At 47.3% G+C, this 18,937-nt stretch overlaps 1 long non-coding RNA gene across 1 annotated transcript in view; it reads left to right on the forward strand.

Moving 5' to 3' along the window:
- The first annotated feature begins 16,113 nt into the window (after nucleotides 1–16,113).
- LOC122733428 overlaps nucleotides 16,114–18,937 on the forward strand; it is a 36,025-nt gene continuing 33,201 nt past the window's right edge. The window contains exon 1 of the long non-coding RNA XR_006353842.1: nucleotides 16,114–16,237. This is a non-coding gene — a long non-coding RNA (uncharacterized LOC122733428). The remainder of the gene's footprint in view (nucleotides 16,238–18,937) is intronic.

Below are 18,937 nucleotides of genomic sequence, written 5' to 3' on the forward strand. Positions count from 1 at the left end.
ACGTACCTGAGAATAGACATTCTGAGCCAGGATGGTCATCAATTCTGTGTTCATCTGGAAGAGGTTGGAAACATGAACAGCCAAGACATACAGACAGTTGTAAATCACGCCCATGGTTGTTAGGAGAATTAGCAGCACGATGTCAAGTCTTTAACCCAGAGGGTCTGAAACAAACACTAAAGCATGAGCATTAACTAGAAAATCTGTGGTCAATCTAAGGACTCGGTGAGGCATCACCTCTGGTTAGGTGGAGGGGAGTGTGGAGGCCCCAGCTCCAGTCCCCAGCTGGGACGAGGTGGGTATGTGAACACCAGCTTGGGCCCCCTCAATAAATACAGCCAGGTGGAATGTCACAATGGGTGACATCACAAGAGCCCTGGCAGTGAGGTCAGCATGGGAGGAAGCACTTGTGACCTTTCATGGGAAAGGTGACTTTTGTGTTGTTGCTAAATGGTATATAATCAATGTATCAATGCCACTGGCTACCTATTTCCTCTTTCTGGGCCTCGGTTTCTCTTTCTGTAAAATGAGGGACATTGAACCAAATGAACATTGAACTTAACTGGAAAGAGCCCTTATGACCACAATATTGTCTGATCCTGTGTCCAGAACTAAATACACCATCACACACACTGATTTAGGACTTCCTGATTGATGTTTCTGGGACCCCCCCCCCACTGATCTAGTCTCCATCTGCTCAGTTAACAAGGCCAGTTAGTTCCAGCTTCCAAACATGGATAACATCTATCTCCATTTTTTTCTCTCCCACTGTCTTTATGTTTCTCTTACCCTCTCTAGTGAAATATGGAGAAAAGGAAGTAGTAAAGATATAAAGAAGAGAAAGACAAAGACACAAAGGAAGGAAAGAAAAAGGGGGAGAAAAATGAAGAAGAGCCTGGGGAGGAGAGAGACAGAGACAGAGAAAGAGAGAAGGACACAGAGAGACAGGGAGAGAGAGAGAGAGAGAGAGAGAGAGAGAGAGAGAGAGAGAGAGAGAGAGAGAGAGAGAGATTGAGATTAAGAATGTACAGCTGATAGGACTCAATAACTTCTAGCCACCATGCCTGGGTAAACTTATCAGAGTAGATGGGACATCCAAGCTACTACTGCCAGTGAGAGATCGATCACTAAAACGCTGTGATCAGTGGGAAAATTGACACTGAACTAAAATAATGCTTTTTTATGTTGCTACTCCCCTCCCCATCAACTTCTCCTATCCATAGGACAGGCAAAATGTGTAGACAATGTAGTAGTGAAGATATAAGATGGTGATCAAGAAGGGGGGAAGAAAGAGATGAGGGAAAGAGTTAAAGAGAAGGAAGAGAGAGATGGTGGTAGGAGAAGGGATGGAGGGGGAAGAAAGAGTGGGATATAGGGAGGGAAAGAGGGAGAGAAGTGGGGAAGAGAGTGAGGAGGCAAGGAAGGGAAAGGAAGAAAGGTGGGGAGAAGGGGCAAAGAGGGAGAGATGGAGGAAGTATTAGAAGAGAGAAAGGAGAGGAAGACAGAGAAGGTGTGAGAAGGGAGATGGGAGAGAGGGGGGAAGGAGGGAGGAGGAAAGAGAGAGAAGGAGGGAGGGAGGGAGAGAGGGAGAGGGGGGAAGGAGGGAGGGAGGGAGAGAGAGAGGGAGAGGGGGGGAAGGAGGGAGGGAGAGAGAGGGGGGGGAGAGAGAGAGAGAGAGAGAGAGAGAGAGAGAGAGAGAGAGAGAGAGAGAGAGAGAGAGACTGAGACTTGACAAGACTCATTGAACTCACATCACCAGGCCTGAATGAACTTCTTTTTCAGGTTAATGAAAGAACAGGCAGACAGGACAGCCGAATCACTACCAGTGAAGGAATACTCATTGAAAACCCCCAGTGAGTAGGAAAGAGGGTACTGGAATACAATCCTGCCAATAGCCCATTTTTCCTAAAATGGGGAAGAGGATGGAGGCTGAACAGGATGTCGGTGGACTTGACTTTGTGCTCTCTCTGCCAAGATTCTAGAACACACTAAAAGAATTCTGGAAAGTACTGGTCCCACCAGGCAGGTGAACACAGTTCTCTTCCTTCAGGCAGGTCAGTTCAAAGCATCCCTGGCCTTCCTTCAAGTCCCTGCTAAACTCTGACCTTCTGCAGTAAGACTTTTTTCACTATTCCCAGTGTTACTTCTATGCAACTTACTACCTTTGTGACTTTGTAGGAGATACTTGTAAGAGAGAGAGAGAGGGAGAGAGAGAGAGAGAGAGAGAGAGAGAGAGAGAGAGAGAGAGAGAGAAGGAAGGAAGGAAGGAAGGAAGGAAGGAAGGAAGGAAGGAAGGAAGGAAGGAAGGAAGGAAGGAAGGAAGGAAGGAGGGAGAGGGAGGGGACAGAGAAGGGGATAAGGGAGAGCAAGGGGAGAGAGGAAGAGCAAGGAAGAAAGAGTGGGAAAGATAGAGGGAAGAGAAGAAAAGGGGGAAAAACATCAAGGGCAGGAGGAAGGGTGGGCAAAAGGGGTGCGGGTAAGAGGGGGGAGAAAATAATGGAGCGAGAGGGAGAGGTCAGACAAAGGGGGAAGGTAGAGCAAGGGGAGAGAGGAAGAAGGAGAGGGGAAGAGAGGAGGTCAAAGGAAAAGAGGAGTGGACAGAGGGGCACAAGAGAGAGAGGGGGGAAGGGGCAAAAGAGAGAGGGGGTTGTGACAAGAAAGGACTGGCAGATAGAAGGTAGAAGAAGAGAAAGAGGGGGAAAGATAGAAAGGGAGGACCTGACAGGATACAGTGAGCTAAGTCACCAGGCCCTGGTGAGCTCTGGCTCAGAGTAGGCTCCACCTCCCTAACACTGCTCCCAACTATCTCTTTTTGTTCTCCACAGCCCTGATGTTCCTGCTGCCATTTCCTCCACTTCCCCTGCTCTCAGGACTGGTTGGTTGTATAGACAATGTAGTAGTTAAGATATGAGGAGATGGTGACAGGAAAAGAAAAGGAGGAGGGAAGAAGGGAGAGATGGAGAAGGGGGGAGGGACAAAAGATACAGAGATGGATAGGAAGAGAGAGGAAAAGACAGAGGGGGGAAGGATGGGAGGGGGAGAGAAATAGATGACTTCCACAGGTTCATGAAAGAACAAGGAGATAGGACAGCCAAGTCACTGCCAGTGGGAGGAGCACCAATGAAATTATTATAGCCCTGGGAACTGGGCTATAATAGGGCAAATGGCCCGTTTGTCCTAGACTCTGGACAGTATACGCCAATGGCCTTGAGTTCTCTCTTTCCAAGAATCATAGAAGACATTCAAGGAGTTATGGAAGGTACTGGTTACTAAAGGAGGGTGAGTAGAGTTGGTGTCATCGAGCACAAGTCCTGCCAGACTAAGCCTTTACTCCTTGGATTCACGTATGTAATAAAGTCCAATCTTCTGTAGGAAGCTTTTCATTCGTGTGATTACCTATGTAACTAACTACCTTTGTGACCTTGAATGGGGCGCTGGCTTGGGAGGAAGAGGTGGTCATAGAGAGGCGGGGAGGCGGGGGAAGAGAGAGAGAGTATGGGAGAGAGGGAGAGAGTATGGGAGAGAGGGAGAGGGAGTCAAAAGAGTGGGGAAGGGAGAGAGATGGAGACTAGGGAAGAGACAATGTGGAGAAGAGACATTGGGAGACAGAGGAGGAAAAAGGAGAAGAGTGGGCAAGAGAGAGGGATCAGAAGAGAGAAAGAGGTGGGAAGAGAAAGTGAGTGGGGTAAGAGAGATGTAGAGAAAGAGGTAGGAGTCATGAGGAGTGGGGTTGGGTTGAGCAGGCAGGGGAAGAGAGAAAGAGAGAGACAGAGAGGGAGGGAGGAAGGGAGAGAGAGAGAGAGAGAGAGAGCGCAGAAGAGAGGGAGAAAGAGAAGGCAGAGGAAGGGAGGAACAAGGGGAAATAATTGCACCTGCCAGGGTCCACTGAGTTCAAGTGACCAGGGCTGGATGAATTCCTTCTCAAGACAATGAGAAAATAGGCCAACTGGCCATACCCTCATTGGGGGGGATGGATCAGGGAAACACCCTGGTGAGTGGGAAAGGTGCCCCTGGGCTAGAATCCTGCAAATGGACCATATTTCCTAAAAGTCAGAGTAATCCAAGAGCCAAAGCCTTGACTTATCTCTCTATCTCTGTCCCTCTTCTCTTCAATTCTCTTCTCTCTCTTCTTTTCTGTCTCTCTGTCTCTCTTCTCTCTCTCTTCTGTCTCTCTGTCTCTGTCTCTCTTCTCTCTCTTCTCTCTCTCTCTTCTCTGTTTCTCTGTCTCTCTATCTCTGTCCCTCTTCAATTCTCTCTCCTCTTCTGTCTCTCTGTCTCTCTATCTGTCTCTCTTCTCTTCTGTCTCTCTGTCTCTGTCTCTCTTCTCTCTCTCTTCTGTCTCTCTGTTTCTCTGTCTCTCTATCTCTGTCTCTCTTCTCTTCTGTCTCTCTGTCTCTCTATCTCTGTCCCTCTTCTCTTCAATTCTCGTCTCTTCTCTCTCCTCTTCTGTCTCTCTGTCTCTCTATCTCTGTCCCTCTTCAATTCTCTCTCTTCTCTTCTGTCTCTCTGTCTCTCTATCTGTCTCTCTTCTCTTCTGTCTCTCTGTCTCTGTCTCTCTTCTCTCTCTCTCTTCTGTCTCTGTTTCTCTGTCTCTCTATCTCTCTTCTCTTCTCTCTCCTCTTCTGTCTCTCTGTCTCTCTATCTCTGTCCCTCTTCAATTCTCTCTCTTCTCTTCTGTCTCTCTGTCTCTCTATCTGTCTCTCTTCTCTTCTGTCTCTCTGTTTCTCTGTCTCTCTGTCTCTCTTCTCTTCTGTCTCTCTGTCTCTCTATCTCTGTCCCTCTTCTCTTCAATTCTCTTCTCTCTCTCTCTTCTCTTCTGTCTCTCTGTCTCTCTATCTCTGTCTCTCTTTTCTTTTCTCTCTCTTCTCTTCTGTCTCTCTGTCTCTGTCTCTCTTCTCTCTGTCTTCTGTCTCTTTGTTTCTCTGTCTCTCTCTTTCTTTCTAGTCTATTCTACAAGACACTGAAGGAGTTGTGGAAAGTACTGGTCCCATCAGGAGGGTGAACACAGTTCTATTCTTTCAGGACAGTTCATGCAGAGCATCCCTGGCCTTCCTTCAAGTCCCTGCTAAACTCTGACCTTCTCCAGTAAGACTTTCTTCACTGTTCTCATCAGTCCTCAACGTTATTATCTATGCAACATACTACCTTTGTGATCTTCTATGGGATATTTGTAGGAGAGAGAGAGGGAGGGAAGGAAAGAGAGGGGGGTGACAGAGAAGGGGATAAGGGAGAGCAAGGGGAGAGAGAGAAAGAGCAGGGAAGAAAGAGTGGGAGAAAGAGAGGAAGAGAAGAAAAGGGAAAGAAACAAAGTGTGGGAGGGAGTGGGGAAAGATGGTGGAGGTAAGAGGGGTGAAGGAAGGAGAGGGAGGGGTCACAGAATGGGGAAGGGAGAGGAAGGAGAGGTAGAAGAGAGAATAATAGAAGAAAGAGCAGTGGAGAGAGCGAGAGCGAGAGAGAGAGAGAGAGAGAGAGAGAGAGAGAGAGAGAGAGAGAGAGGTGGGGATGACATAGAGAAAAGGGTTGTGATGAGAAAGTACGGTGCAAGGGAAGACAGAGAAAGTGATCACATGACAGGATGCAGTGAATTTAAGTCACCCAGCTGTGATGAGTTCTATATCAGGGTAGGGGCCACCTCCCTAACACTGCTCCCATCTATCTCTGGTTTTTTCCTTCACAGCCTTTATGTTCCTGCCGCCATGTCCTCTACTTCCCCTGCTGTCAAGACTGGTTGATTGGACAGATAATATGGTAGTGAAGATATTAAAGTTGGTGAGAGAAAAAGAAAAGGGGGTAGAAGAGGAGGGGGGAGAGAGAAGACTCAGGACTCAATGAATTCAAGTCACCAACCAGCCCCAGGTGAAGATGACATACTACCTTTGTGTAACCTTGTAGGAGTAATTTCTTAGGGGGAATGAGGGGGAAATAAAGAAAGAGGAAAAGCGGGGAAGAGAGAGCAAGGGAAAGGGTGGGAGAGAGAGTGCAGAAGAGACAGTGGATTGAAGTCAGAGAAGGTAAGAGAGGGGAAAAATATTGGGAGAGGGATGGGGAAAGGGAAAGAGAGGGAAAAGAGAGAGCACCGGAGTAGAAAATAAGGCATCGTCACCAGGCCTCGGGGTAGTTCCCTTTTAGGGAAGGTTCCACCTCCATAACATAGCATCCAAGGATCCCCTCCTCTTCTCAGCAACAACCTTTATGATCCTGCTCCCCTCACCTCCACTTCCCCTAGCTACAAGACTGACTAAAGGTGGTGATAATGTAGTAGTGAAGATAGTAGGTGGTGATGACAAAGGGAAGGGAGGGGGGTGATAGAGAGGTGGAAGAGGGAAGGAAATAGAAGAAGGGAAGAAAGAGAAAGAAAAGGGAAAGCAAATGAAAGAGAGAGGTCAAAGATGGGAAGAGAGTGAGAGAGGGGAAGAGAGAGAAAAGAGAGAGGGAAGGGAGAGAGGGAGAGAAGGAAGAAGAGAGGGAAGAGGAAGAAGAGCATAAGAGGGATGAGAAAGGGAGAGATAAATGGAGGAAGGGCAAAGGAAAAAGAAGAGAGAGGGAGTCTGGACAGTAGGGTCAGCATAGTTCTCTTCCTTCAGGACAGGGCAGGGTAGAATATCCCTGCCCTCCCTGACTTCAAGTCCCTGCTAAATTCTAACCATTTCCAGGAATACTTTCTTCACTGTCCCATCAGTCCTCAGTTTTATCTATGCAATGTACAACCTTTGTGACCTTGTACGAGATACTTGACTGAGGGAGAGAGAAGGAGAGGTCAGAGAAGGGGATAAAGGAGAGGAAGGGGGAGAGAGAGGAAGAGGCAGGAAAGAAAGAGTGGGAGATATAGAGGGAAGAGAAGAAAGAGAAGAGAGAAAGGGTTGGAGGGAGAGGAGGGAAAAGATGGTTAGGGTAAGAGCAGGGAGGGAAGGAAGGAGAGAGAGGGAGGAGGCAGGTAAGAGGATAAGAGAGAGCAAGAGGAGAGAGGAAAAGCAGGAAAGAAAGAGTGGGAGAAATAGGGGAGGAGAGGAAAAGGAGAGAGAGAAATTATGGGAGGGAGAATAGGGGAAGGACAGTGGAGGTACGAGGAGGAGTGAGGAAGGGAGAGAAGGAGAGGTAGAAGAGAAAAGGGCAAAGAGAAAGAGGAGTGGAGAGAGGGGCAAAAGAGAGAGGAAGGGGGAAGGAGAGAGGGAGCTTGTGATGAGAAAGGACAGGAAGAGAGAAGGTAGAATAGGAGAGAGAGAGGGAAAGACAGAGAGAAGAGAAAACCTGACAGGATACAGTGAGCTCAGACACCAGGCCCTGGAGAGCTGTCCCAGGGTAGTGTCCATCTCCCTAACACTGCTCCCATCTATCTCTACTTTTTTCCTCCACAGCCTTTATGTTCCTGCTGCCATTCACTCCACTTCCTCTGCATTCAGGACTGGTTGGTTGGATAGACAATGTAGTAGTTAAGATATGAGGTGATGGTGACAGGAAAAGAAAAGGGAGAGGGGAGCAGAGAGTGGGGGGAATGAGGGAGGGAGAAAGAGGGGAAGAGAGAGAGGAAAAGAAAAGGAGAGAAAGAGAGAGAGAGAGAGAGAGAGAGAGAGAGAGAGAGAGAGAGAGAGGGAGGGGGGGGGATTGGGGGGGGGGGACTTGACAGGAGTCATTACATTCCTATCACCAGGCTTGGGTGAATTCCCTTCTCAGGCTAATGAAAGAACAGGTAGATGGGAAAAGTGAGTCAATGCCATTGAGGGATGGATGCATGAAACCCCCTGGTAAGTGGGAAAGGTGGCCCTGGGCTAGAATCCTGCATAGGGCCCATTTTCCCCAAAAGGGGAGAGGGAAGAGTCTGGACAGTATAAGCCAATGGGCTTCACTTCTCTCTCTCTCTCTCTCTCTCTCTCTCTCTCTCTCTCTCTCTCTCTCTCTCTCTCTCTCTATTCTAGAACATATTCAAGGAGTTATGGAAAGTACTGGTCCCACTAGCAGGGTCAGCATAGTTGTCTTCCTGCAACACAGGTTAAGTCAGAGCATCTCAGCTTCCTTTAATTCCCTGATAAGCTCAGACTTTCTGCAGGAAGTCTTTCTTCCCTGTTACCATCAGTCCTCAGTGTTATGCAACTTACTACCTCTGTGACCTTTATGAGATACTTGTAGGAGAGGGAAGAGGGAAGGAAGGAGGGGGAGAGAGAGGAAGAACAAGGAAGACAGAGTGGGATGGGGGAGAGGAAAAGGGAGAAAGATAGCAAAGGGGTGGGAGACTGGAGACAAGATGGTGGGACAAGAGGGGAGAAGGAAGGAGCAAGATAGAGGGAGGGATCAGAGAAGGGGGAAAGCAGATTAAAGGGGAGAGAAAGGAGAGGAGAGGGAGAAGAGAGAAGGGGAAAGAGAGGCAAAAGAGCAAGAAGGGAAATAGGGGAGGTTGCCAAGGGAAAAGACTGGAAGAGAGAAGGCAGAAGAAAAGAGAGAGGAAGAGGAAGACAGAAGAGAGCACCTGACAGGATACAGTGAGCTAAGTCCGCAGGCCCTGGAGAGCTGTCCCAGGGTAGCATCCACCTCCCTAACACTGCTCCCATCTATCTCTATTTTTTTCCTCCACAGCCTTTATGTTCCTGCTGCCATTTCCTCCACTTCCCCTGCATTCAGGACTGGTTGGTTGGATAGACAACATAGTAGTTAAGATATGAGGTGATGGTGACAGGAAAAGAAAAGGGAGAGGGGAGCAGAGAGTGGGGGGAATGAGGGAGGGAGGGAGAAAGAGGGGAAGAGAGAGAGAAAAAGAAAAGGAGAGAAAGAAACAGTGAGATAGAGGGGTGGGGTGGTGGTGGGGAACTTGACAGGAGTCATTACATTCCTATCACCAGGCTTGGGTGAATTCCCTTTTCAGGATAATGAAAGAACAGGTAGATGGGAAAAGTGAGTCAATGCCATTGAGGGATGGATGCATGAAACCCCCTGGTGAGTGAGAAAGGTGGCCCTGGGCTAGAATCCTGCATAGGGCTCATTTTCCCCAAAAGGGGAGAGGGAAGAGTCTGGACAGTATAAGCCAATGGGTTTCACTTCTCTCTCTCTCTCCCTCACTCACCCCCCCCCAAGATTCTAGAACATATTCAAGGAGTTATGGAAAGTACTGGTCCCACTAGCAGAGTCAGCATAGTTGTCTTCCTGCAACACAGGTTAAGTCAAAGCATCCCAGCTTCCTTTAATTCCCTGATAAGCTCAGACTTTCTCCAGGAAGTCTTTCTTCCCTGTTATCATCAGTCGTCAGTGTTATGATGTATGCAAGTTACTGTACCTCTGTGACCTTTATGAGATACTTGTAGGAGAGGGAAGAGGGAAGGAAGAAGGGGGAGAGAAGAAGAACAAGGAAGACAGAGTGGGATGGGGGAGAGGAAAAGGGAGAAAGATAGCAAAGGGTTGGGAGACTGGAGACAAGATGGTGGGGCAAGAGGGGAGAGGGTAGGAGCAAGATGGAGGGATCAGAGAAGGGGGAAAGCAGATTAAAGGGGAGAGGAGAGGAGAGGGAGAAGAGAGAAGAGGAAAGAGAGGCAAAAGAGCAAGAAGGGAAATAGGGGAGGTTGCCAAGGGAAAAGACTGGAAGAGAGAAGGCAGAAGAAAAGAGAGAGGAAGAGGAAGACAGAGAGAAGAGAGCACCTGACAGGATACAGTGAGCTAAGTCCGCAGGCCCTGGAGAGCTGTCCCAGGGTAGCATCCACCTCCCTAACACTGCTCCCATCTATCTCTATTTTTTTCCTCCACAGCCTTTACGTTCCTGCGGCCATTTCCTCCACTTGCCCTGCTCCCAGGACTGGTTGGTTGGACAGATAATGTAGTAGTGAAAATATGAGGTGATGGTGACAGGCAAAAAGGGGAGGGGAGGAGAGAGAGGGAGTGAGGAGAGGACTCAGGAATCAGTGAATTCAAGTCATCGACCAGCCCCAGGTGAAGACAACTTATTACTTTTGTGGCCTTGTGTAAGTCGTTTGTTAGAGGGGGAAGGAGTAGGAATAGAGAAAGATAACAATAAGGGGGGGGGAGAAGGAATGTGTGGGAGGGAGAGTACACAAGATACAGTGGCTGGAAGAGAGGGGCCAAAAGATGGGGAGAGGGTTGGGAAGAGAGACAGAGACAGAGAGAAACGCCTGACAAGACAGTGAGACATCAAGTCACCAGGCCTGGGGGGAGTTCCCTCTCAGGGAAGGTTCCACCTCCATAACAGCACCCAAGGATCCTCTCCTCTTTTCAGCAACAACCTTTACGATCCTGCTCCCCTTGCCTCCACTTTCCCTAGCTACAAGACTGACTAAAGTGGTGATAATGTAGTAGTGAAGATAAGAGGTGGTGGTGACCAAGTGAAGGTGGGAGATGAGAGGGAGGGAAAGGGAAGGAACTAGATGAAGGGGAGTGAAGAAGGGAAGAGGAGGGAAAGAGTCTAAGAGAGGTGAAGGAGACATGGGAAAGAGGGGGACAAAGAAAAGAAAGGGAAGAGGGAGGTGAAGAGAGAAGGGTTGGAGAGAGGGAGGGTGGAAGAGAGATAATGGAAGAGAAAGAGGGAGAGCAAAGGGCAATGCGTGGAAAAGAGAGGGAGAGGCAAAGAGGGGAAGAGACAGTAGAGAGAAGAGAGATTGGGGGAGAGAAAAGGAAAAGGGGAAATAGAAGAATGGGAAGAGGGAGAGAAAGAAGGAGGCATAGAAGAGAGAGTGGAGAAGCGGGGAAGTGATGGAGAAAAAGAGTTTGAAAAGGCTGTGGAAGAGACAGAGAGACAGACACAGAGAGATGTAGAATGAACACCTTACATGAATTAGGTTTCATGTCACCAGGTCTGGGTGAACTCCATCTCAACGGAGGTTCTGCCTCCCTGCCATGGCTCCCATGTCTCTCCTCTTTATTTTTGCCACAGCCTTTCTGTTTCTGCTCCCCTTTCCTCCACCTCCCCTGCCCACAGTACTGGCTCTAGTAGTGAAGATAGAAGGTATTGACAAAGAGACAGGGGGAAGATGGAGGAAGACAGAGAGGAAAGAGGCAAAGACAGAGTAGAAGAGAGATGGAGTGAGGTGGGAAGGGAGAGAGGGTCAAAGAGAAAGAGAGAATGGAAGATAGGAAGGAAAGAAAAGTAGGAAAGAGATGAGGGAAAAGTAGGAAAGGGATGGGGGGAAGAGAGACAGAGACAGATACAGAGACAGACAGGAAGAGAGAGGGTTGGGGGAGACAAGAGGATGAGAGAAAGAGAAGGACATTGCTCCTGACAAGATTCAATGAGTTCAATTGACCAGGGCTGGGTGAATTCCTTCTCAGGACAATGAGAAAATAGGCCAATTGGCCATCCCAGTCACCCTCATTGGGGGGGGGGGATGAAACAGGGAAACCCCCTGGTGAGTGGGAAAGGTGCCCTGGGCTAGAGTCCTGCCTGCAAATGGCCCATTTCCCCCAAAGGACTTGGAGAGGGCAGTGTCTGGACAGTATAAGCCAATGGGCTCCACTTCTCCCTGCCAACATTCTAGAACACATTCAAGGAGTTATGGAAAGTACTGGTCCCACCAGCAGGGTAAGCATACTTCTCTTCATTAAGCACAGGTCATGCCAGAGCATCCCTGGCCTCCCTGGCTTACTTCAAGTCCCTGCTTAACTCTTACCTTCTCCCAGGAAGCCTTTCTTCACTGTTTCTATCAGTCCCCAGTGCAACTTACTACCTTTTTGACCTTGTGTGAGTCACTTCTAAGAGACCTAGAGGAGGAAAGAGAGAGTGAGGGGGAATAGAGAGGTGAAGAGAGAGAGAAGATGAGAGGTGGGAAGAGGGGGAGAGAAAGGAAGGTAGGAGAGAATAGGAGGAGAAAGTCATAGGGAAGATTAGGGGAGAGTGAGATGGGGAAGTGAGAGAGGAAGAGTGTGAGGGAAAAGGAAAGGAGAGATAGGGTGGAAGGGAGAAAGGGGACAGAAGAGTCGGGGAAATTGAAGGGTAGAAAGGGTGAAGAGGGGAGAGCAGTAAGGAGAGAGAAGAGTAAAGGGAGAAAGTATAAGCGATAGAGGCAGAGAAGTAGGGTGGAGGAAGGAATAAATGAGGGGGAGAGATGGCAAAAGTGAGGTTCAAGGAAGAGGGGGATATGAAAGAAATGGCAGGGAAAGATGGGGAGAGAAACTCAGTGAATTCCTATCATCAGCCCCGAGGTAACTTCTCAGGATAATGAAAGAACAGACAGATGGTTACATCAGAGGCACTGCCAGTGAGGAATTGCTCAGTGGTTTCCCCTGGTCAATGAGAAAGGGGACACTGGGATCAAATATGGCTAATGAGTCATTTTTCCTAAAAGGGAGTAGACAGTTGAGGTTGGATGGTAAAAGTTAATGGCCTTGACTTTCCTCTCAAGATTGTAAAGCACATTAAAGGAATTATGGAAACTACTGGTCCCACAAGGAGGGTCAGCATAGTTAGCTTCATGTCAGAGTAGCTACCAGGGGCAGTGTAGTGGCACTGCTGTGGATAGAGTCACAGTAGCCTGGAGTCCGGAAGACCTGAGTTCATATGTGACCTCAGACACTAGCTGTGTGGCCCTAGCAAGTCACAACGCTGCTGGCCTCAGTTTCCTCATCTGTAAAATGAGCTGGAGAAGGAAAGGGCAAACCTCTCCAGTATCTCTGCCAAGAAATCCCCAAATGGGGTCACGAGGAGTCGGACATGAAACGACTGAACAACATGCCAGAGTAATCCGGCTTCCCTCCCTTGCTTCCTTCAAGTTCTAGCTAAAAAGGCATACTTCTAGGGGCGGCTAGGTGGCGCAGTGGATAAAGCACCGGCCCTGGATTCAGGAGTACCTCAGACACTTACTAGCTGTGTGACCCTGGGCAAGTCACTTAACCCCCATTGCCCCGCAAAAAAAAAGAAAAAAAAAGGCATACTTCTAGAGGAGACTCTTCATCAGTGCCATCATCAGTCTTCATTGTTATAATTTATGCAACTTACTACCTTTGTGACATTGTATGAGTCACTGAGGAGAGGGAGAGAGGGGAGAAGGGGAAAGAGTGGGAGGGATGGCTAGAAGAAGATTGAAGAGGGGGGCAGGGAGAAAGTGTGAGAGTAATGAGGAAGAACAATAGGCTGGGGGAAGAAAGATGGGAGGAGGTGTGAGGAGGTGAGAGAAATAGGAGTGTTAGTGAGGGTGTGAGAAGGAGAGTAGAAGATAGGAGAGGGAGGAGGGGAAGAGATTGGGAGAGGAAATAGAGAAAAAATGGTGGGAGACAGGAAAGAGGAGGGAGAGGGATGGGATGATCAGAAAGGAGGGGAGAGGAGAGAAGAGGAAGAGAGGAGAGCAAGGGAGTGGGAGAAAGGGAGAGGAAGAGAGAAGGTGTAGAAATGTGGGAAAGAGGAGAGATAGTAGGAAGGATGGAAGAGAGGTTTAGAAAAGGATGAAGAGAGAAATGGGGAGAGGGAGAAGAGAGATAATGGAGAGAAAGTCAGGGCTTGAGGGGAGAGGAGACCTGAAAAAAGGAAAGGAAGGAGTATCTGAAAGAGAGAGAGAGAGGCAGGGAGAGGAGGAACAAATGGGGGAGGGGGGAGAGAGAAGGGCGTGGGGAAGAGGGAGGTGTGGGGGAGAAAGGCCAAGGTAAGAGAGCTTCTGACAGGACTCAGTGAATTCAAGTCACCAGACCTGGGGGAACTCCTCAGTATAATCAAAGAACAGTCAGTTGGGACAGCTGAGTCACTACCAGTAAGGGATCAATCAGTGGACCGTTGAAGGGAAGGGAAAGGTGGCCCTGGGCTAGAATACTGAATGGCCCATTTTTCACGAAAGGGGTCATTGGTTAGAGTCTAGACATAACTCAGTGGGCTTGACTTCCCTCTTAGCCATGATTCTCTAATCCATTAAGGAGTTAGAGAAAACACTGGGGCTAAAGAGAGGGTGAGTATACTTAGCTTCATTAAGCACAGATCCTGCAAGGCTAATCCTGAGGGAGAGAGGAAGAGGACAAGGAGAAAGAATGGAGGAATAAAGAGGAAGAGACAGAGACTGAGACAGGGGAGAGAAAGAGATTGGAGACAGGAGAGAGATTGGAGACGGGAGAGAGACAAGAGACAAACAGAAAGGGGACAGAAACGGGAAAGACAGAGAGGAAAGAGAGGCTGAAACTGAGACACAGACACAGACACGGGAGAGAAAGGGGAGGGGATGCAGAAGAGCAAAATGGAGGAGAGACAGTGAGGAGAGATGGAGATTCAGAAAGGGAAGAGAGAGACAAAGGACACTGAGAAAGGAGAAACAAAGAGGAGAAAAGCGAGACAGAGACAGGAGAGAGAAGAGACAAAGGGGAGACTCAGGAGAGACAGCGATGGAAGTTAAAGATGGGAAACTGAGAGAGACAGAGGTGGGGGAGAGAGAGAGATTGAGAGACATACAGAAGAGGAAGGAGAGAACCTGCAGGACTCACATTACCAGGCCTGGGTGAACTCCCTACTCAGGTTAATGACAAAATAGGCAGATGGGACAGCCGAGTCACTGCCAGTGAGAGAGAGGTCAGCAAAATGCCCTGGTGCTTGGGAATGGGGACCCTGGACTAGGTTACTGCACTATGCATAGCCTGTGATACTATAGCCAGGCAAAGCTCACATTACCCCAGGGGCGTAGTGTCCTGAAACAGGATGATCAGACATCCCCCCCAAAGGCAAAGACAAATGAGGGGCGCTTCCAGGCCAGTAGGGATAGCTGGGGGCCGGGTAAAGGACTGCAAATGTTCAGACTTAAGAAGAAACCCTTGATATCTTCAAGTATTTGAAGGGCTGGGATGTGGTAAAGGATTAGGCAGTTCTGCTCTGCCTGAGAGGCCAGAACTAGGAGCAACGGGTCAGACATAGATAAATCTGTCACTTAATGCCAAGAGCAACTTCCTCCAATGTGCCAAGACACATTGTAACATGTCCAAAAGTTCATGGGCTGCTTGACTTGGGAACTAGCGAGTTCCTTCTCCGTGGTGGTCTTCAAGCAGAGCATGTGTAACCCTCTGTTCAAAATTCCTTTGAATTCCTAACATTGATTGGGGCTTGCTATGTGGCAGACACGGTATTAGGCAATGGAGAGAATATAGAAGGCATTTCTGTTCAGGTAGGCATCTTAAATTCTACGTGTCCAAAGCAGAATTTATTAGTCTTTTTTTCTTTAAGTTCTCTCCTCTTCCTACCTTCCCTGTATGACCCTGAGGGGCAGCTAGGTGGCGCAGTGGATAGAATACTGGCCCTGAAGTTGGGAGGACCTGAGTTCAAATGTCACCTTGGACACTTACTAGCTGTGTGACCCCAGGCAAGTCACTTAACCTTAATTGCCTTAAAATATATCCGAGGCCTCTCCAGTTGTCCTGATATCTATCTTGCCACTGGATCCAGATGGCTCTGGAGGAAAGAGTGAGGCTGGTGACTTTGCACAGTTATCCAGCCTCCCCAGCTGTCATCTTCTAACCCTAACTTGCTCACACCTCCCATTATCCAATCTGTCACTGTCACCTTGTCACCATCTCATGTATATACACCCATTTCTCTGACACAACCACCAGCCTGTGGCAGGCCCTCAGTACATCTTGACTGACTCAGTAGCCTTCTGGTTGATCTCCCTGTCTCAAATCTCTCCCCATTCCTCCTCACAGATGCCAAAGCATTTCCTAAAGCACAGTCCTGACTGGGTCAGCACCTCCAACCCTACCCTGCTCCCTAAACTCCAGTGGCTCCTTCTTACTACCTATATCAAATTAAAAAGCCTCTATTTGACATTTAGAGGGGTCTCCTTCCTTCTCACTCTCTACCATGTACTCCTCAACTCAGTTACATCTTCATGCTTGCTGTTTCTCCCACTTAATTTCACTCCTTCCTCCTGCAGAAGGTTTTTCCTAGTGTGTCTCCACCCCCATTCCCTTTCAGTGCCTTACATCTGAGATCACATCCTGTCTCCACTGTATGTATCTTGTACGGCCCTAGTTCTTTGGATGCTGTTTCTTCCTGAGGCAGGGACCATGTTTTGGCCTTTCTTTGTATCCCCAACACCTCAAAGAATGCCTGGCACATAGTAGGCACTTAAAGGCTTGTTGACTCACTGAAGTTAGGGTTCAACTAACTGGCCTTTGAGATCTCTTCCAGCGCTGGATTTCTGTGCTTAGTGAACAGAAAGACTGTTATAATAGTTAGATGTTGATTACAATGTAATTCTTTACATGTTATTAATTAAAAGGGTATCCTTGGTGCATAAGTGATGAAGAGAGGTCCAGAAATTGTTCCAGCCCCACAGTTACAATGGTACTTGCAATTTTCATTTTATGTATGATAGTCCTGACTTGAGTTATGAATTAATAACAAAGGAATTCATTTTTTAAGTGACAATTTTTTTTAAAATTTTTGGTGGGGCAATGAGGGTCAAGTGACTTGCCCAGGGTCACACAGCTAGTAAGTGTCAAGTGTCTGAGGCCGGATTTGAACTCAGGTCCTCCTGAATCCAGGGCTTGTGCTTTATCCACTGCGACACCTAGCTGCCCCCAACAAATTACTTTAATAATCAAAAAAATACCAAACATTTAGCTCTTTTTCCCCCCTTTCCTGCTCATTGGGTGCTGACTTTTCAACCTTTTCCACACTCTGCCAATATCTCTTATCTTCTCAGGGAGAAGGCAGTCAGTCTGCCCCCTTTACTGCCCCACTTGGGAAAAAGCAAGCAAAGGATGACCCTTCCCTTCCATCAATCTTGCCAAAGGCAAAGCCAACCCCTGTTTTGCCCTCTACTTGTCTTTTGCAGAATAATAAGCGTATATTGAGAGTCTCTGGGAAGACAAAGACAGAAACAAAACAATCCTTTCCCTCAAGAAACATACATTCTACTGGGAGAAAATAATGTGTATGCCAGCAATTGCATGTGTATGTGTGGATATAAATGCTAAATATGTGTATATATGTGTATATGCATGTATATCTATATTTGCATTCAAACATTCACATGCATGTGTATTAATAGTTGTATTATTGTATAAATATGGATGGGGAGAGAAATGTAAAATGTAATTTGGAAGGAGAACTTTGCAGGGTTCTACAAGGGGAGATGAAGAGCGAGAGCATTCTAGGCATGGAGGAGAGTGAAGACTGAATGCGATGTCTACAGAACAAGCAAATCAGTTTGGCTGTACTCTATACTTCTTTTTTTTTTTTGTGGGTCAATGGGGGTTAAGTGACTTGCCCAGGGTCACACAGCTAGTAAGTGTCAAGTGTCTGAGACCAGATTCGAACTCAGGTACTCCTGAATCAAGGGCCGGTGCTTTATCCACTGCACCACCTAGCTGCCCCTTGTACTCTAGACTTCTTGAAAGTCATCGAGATTGGTCAAGATATATAGGTTGGAGACAGGTTCTGAAGGGATTTAAATGCCAAATAGGAGTCAGTATCTATTTCTACTTGCTGGCCTTCCTGACCTCATTAACCACCTTGCAGTTCTGGCCCTTCTCCCCCTGACTCCCAATAGTGACTGCCTCTCTGTAACTACCATTTTGGGAAAGGCCTAACATCATTCTCTACTCTCTCCACATCTCCACACCACCACCTTGCTTCCCCATGCATACCTTTTCTTTCCTCCTCTTCCCACTAGTTCTGGAACCATGGACCATGATCCAAGAAATTCTGCCATTGGTTGTGGTTTGTGTATCAATCTACTCCTCTATGATCCCTCTCACCATTCCCGTAATTTTCTAGAGCAAAGTACTCCTCTCTAGGCACCACTCCCCTTCATGTGTTGTCTCCCCCAGTAGAATATTAGTTCTTTGAGGTCAGGAGTTCTCTTTGCATTTGCATTTGCATCTCCATTGTTTAGCATAATGCTTATAATAAATGCTTTTCCCTTCATTCATATTTTACAAGCAATATGGAGCCCATGAAGTTTCTGGAATAGGTGAGTGACATGGCCAGACCTGGTCTCCCATTCCATTTGTATTTATTTTTAAAGTTTTCTTCTTATGAATGCAACAAACATTTCAATATATAAAGTACAGGAAGAGTTTTATATGAAACTGCGAGTATCTTATAAATAGCTTATTTGAAGTGCATGTTAAATTTAACAATAGTATCAGCACAGTCTCCCTTGCTGATACCATCTTCTAAACTATTTTGAGTTCACATGTATATTTTCCAATATTTCACTAATACTTCTCTCTCTTGATTTTTCTTTCTGTTTTGTTTTTAAATTAAATTTTATTTTTCCCAATTGACAAGCATTTATTTTTTCTGCCTCCTACCTCCCTTGACCCAAAGGAAAACAAAACCCTTGTTTAAATTGTGTCTAGTCACATGAAATAGATCCCCACACTGGCCATGCCCCAAACCATGGGTGTGATTCTATATATTTATTCCGTCATTCTCCTCTATCATCAGTTCTCTCAAGTAACATTGGTATCTTATTTAAGTTGCTCTTTCTCTAGTTCTGTCCTCAGTGGAGATTATAACAGACAGGTCAGTCGTTTGCATTATAATAACCCTGTACCCAGGGAGACTTCAGGGTCACTCTGGCCAATCCCCATGCAGAGAATGTTCTCGCTCCTCACCTCGACCTTCCTTGGTTTCCTTCAAGACTCAGTACTAATCCCACTTTCTGCAAGAGGCCTTTCCTGATAGGTCATCTTCCCCATTCCTCCCACCAGGGCCTTTCCTCTGACATCTCCCTTTTCAAAATATATATCCCCTGTATGTATTTTGTGTGGACATAGTGGCTTGCACATTATCTCCCTTATTTGAATGTGAGCTCCTTGAGGGAAGGGGCTATACGTTTGCCTTTCTTTGTTATTTCCAGTGCTTAGCACAGTGCCTGGCACATAGTAGGTGATTAATAAATGCTTGATGACTGAGTGACTAGGACTGATTGAGGGTATATCCTCCACTATGGGTAGTATGGCTGGCCTTAAAGCCAGGAAGACCAGAATTCAGTCTTCTAACACTTTTTAGCTGTGTGGCCCTGGGCAACTC

Source organism: Dromiciops gliroides, chromosome X (genome assembly GCF_019393635.1).
Source record: "Dromiciops gliroides isolate mDroGli1 chromosome X, mDroGli1.pri, whole genome shotgun sequence".
NCBI classification, from domain to species: domain Eukaryota; kingdom Metazoa; phylum Chordata; class Mammalia; order Microbiotheria; family Microbiotheriidae; genus Dromiciops; species Dromiciops gliroides.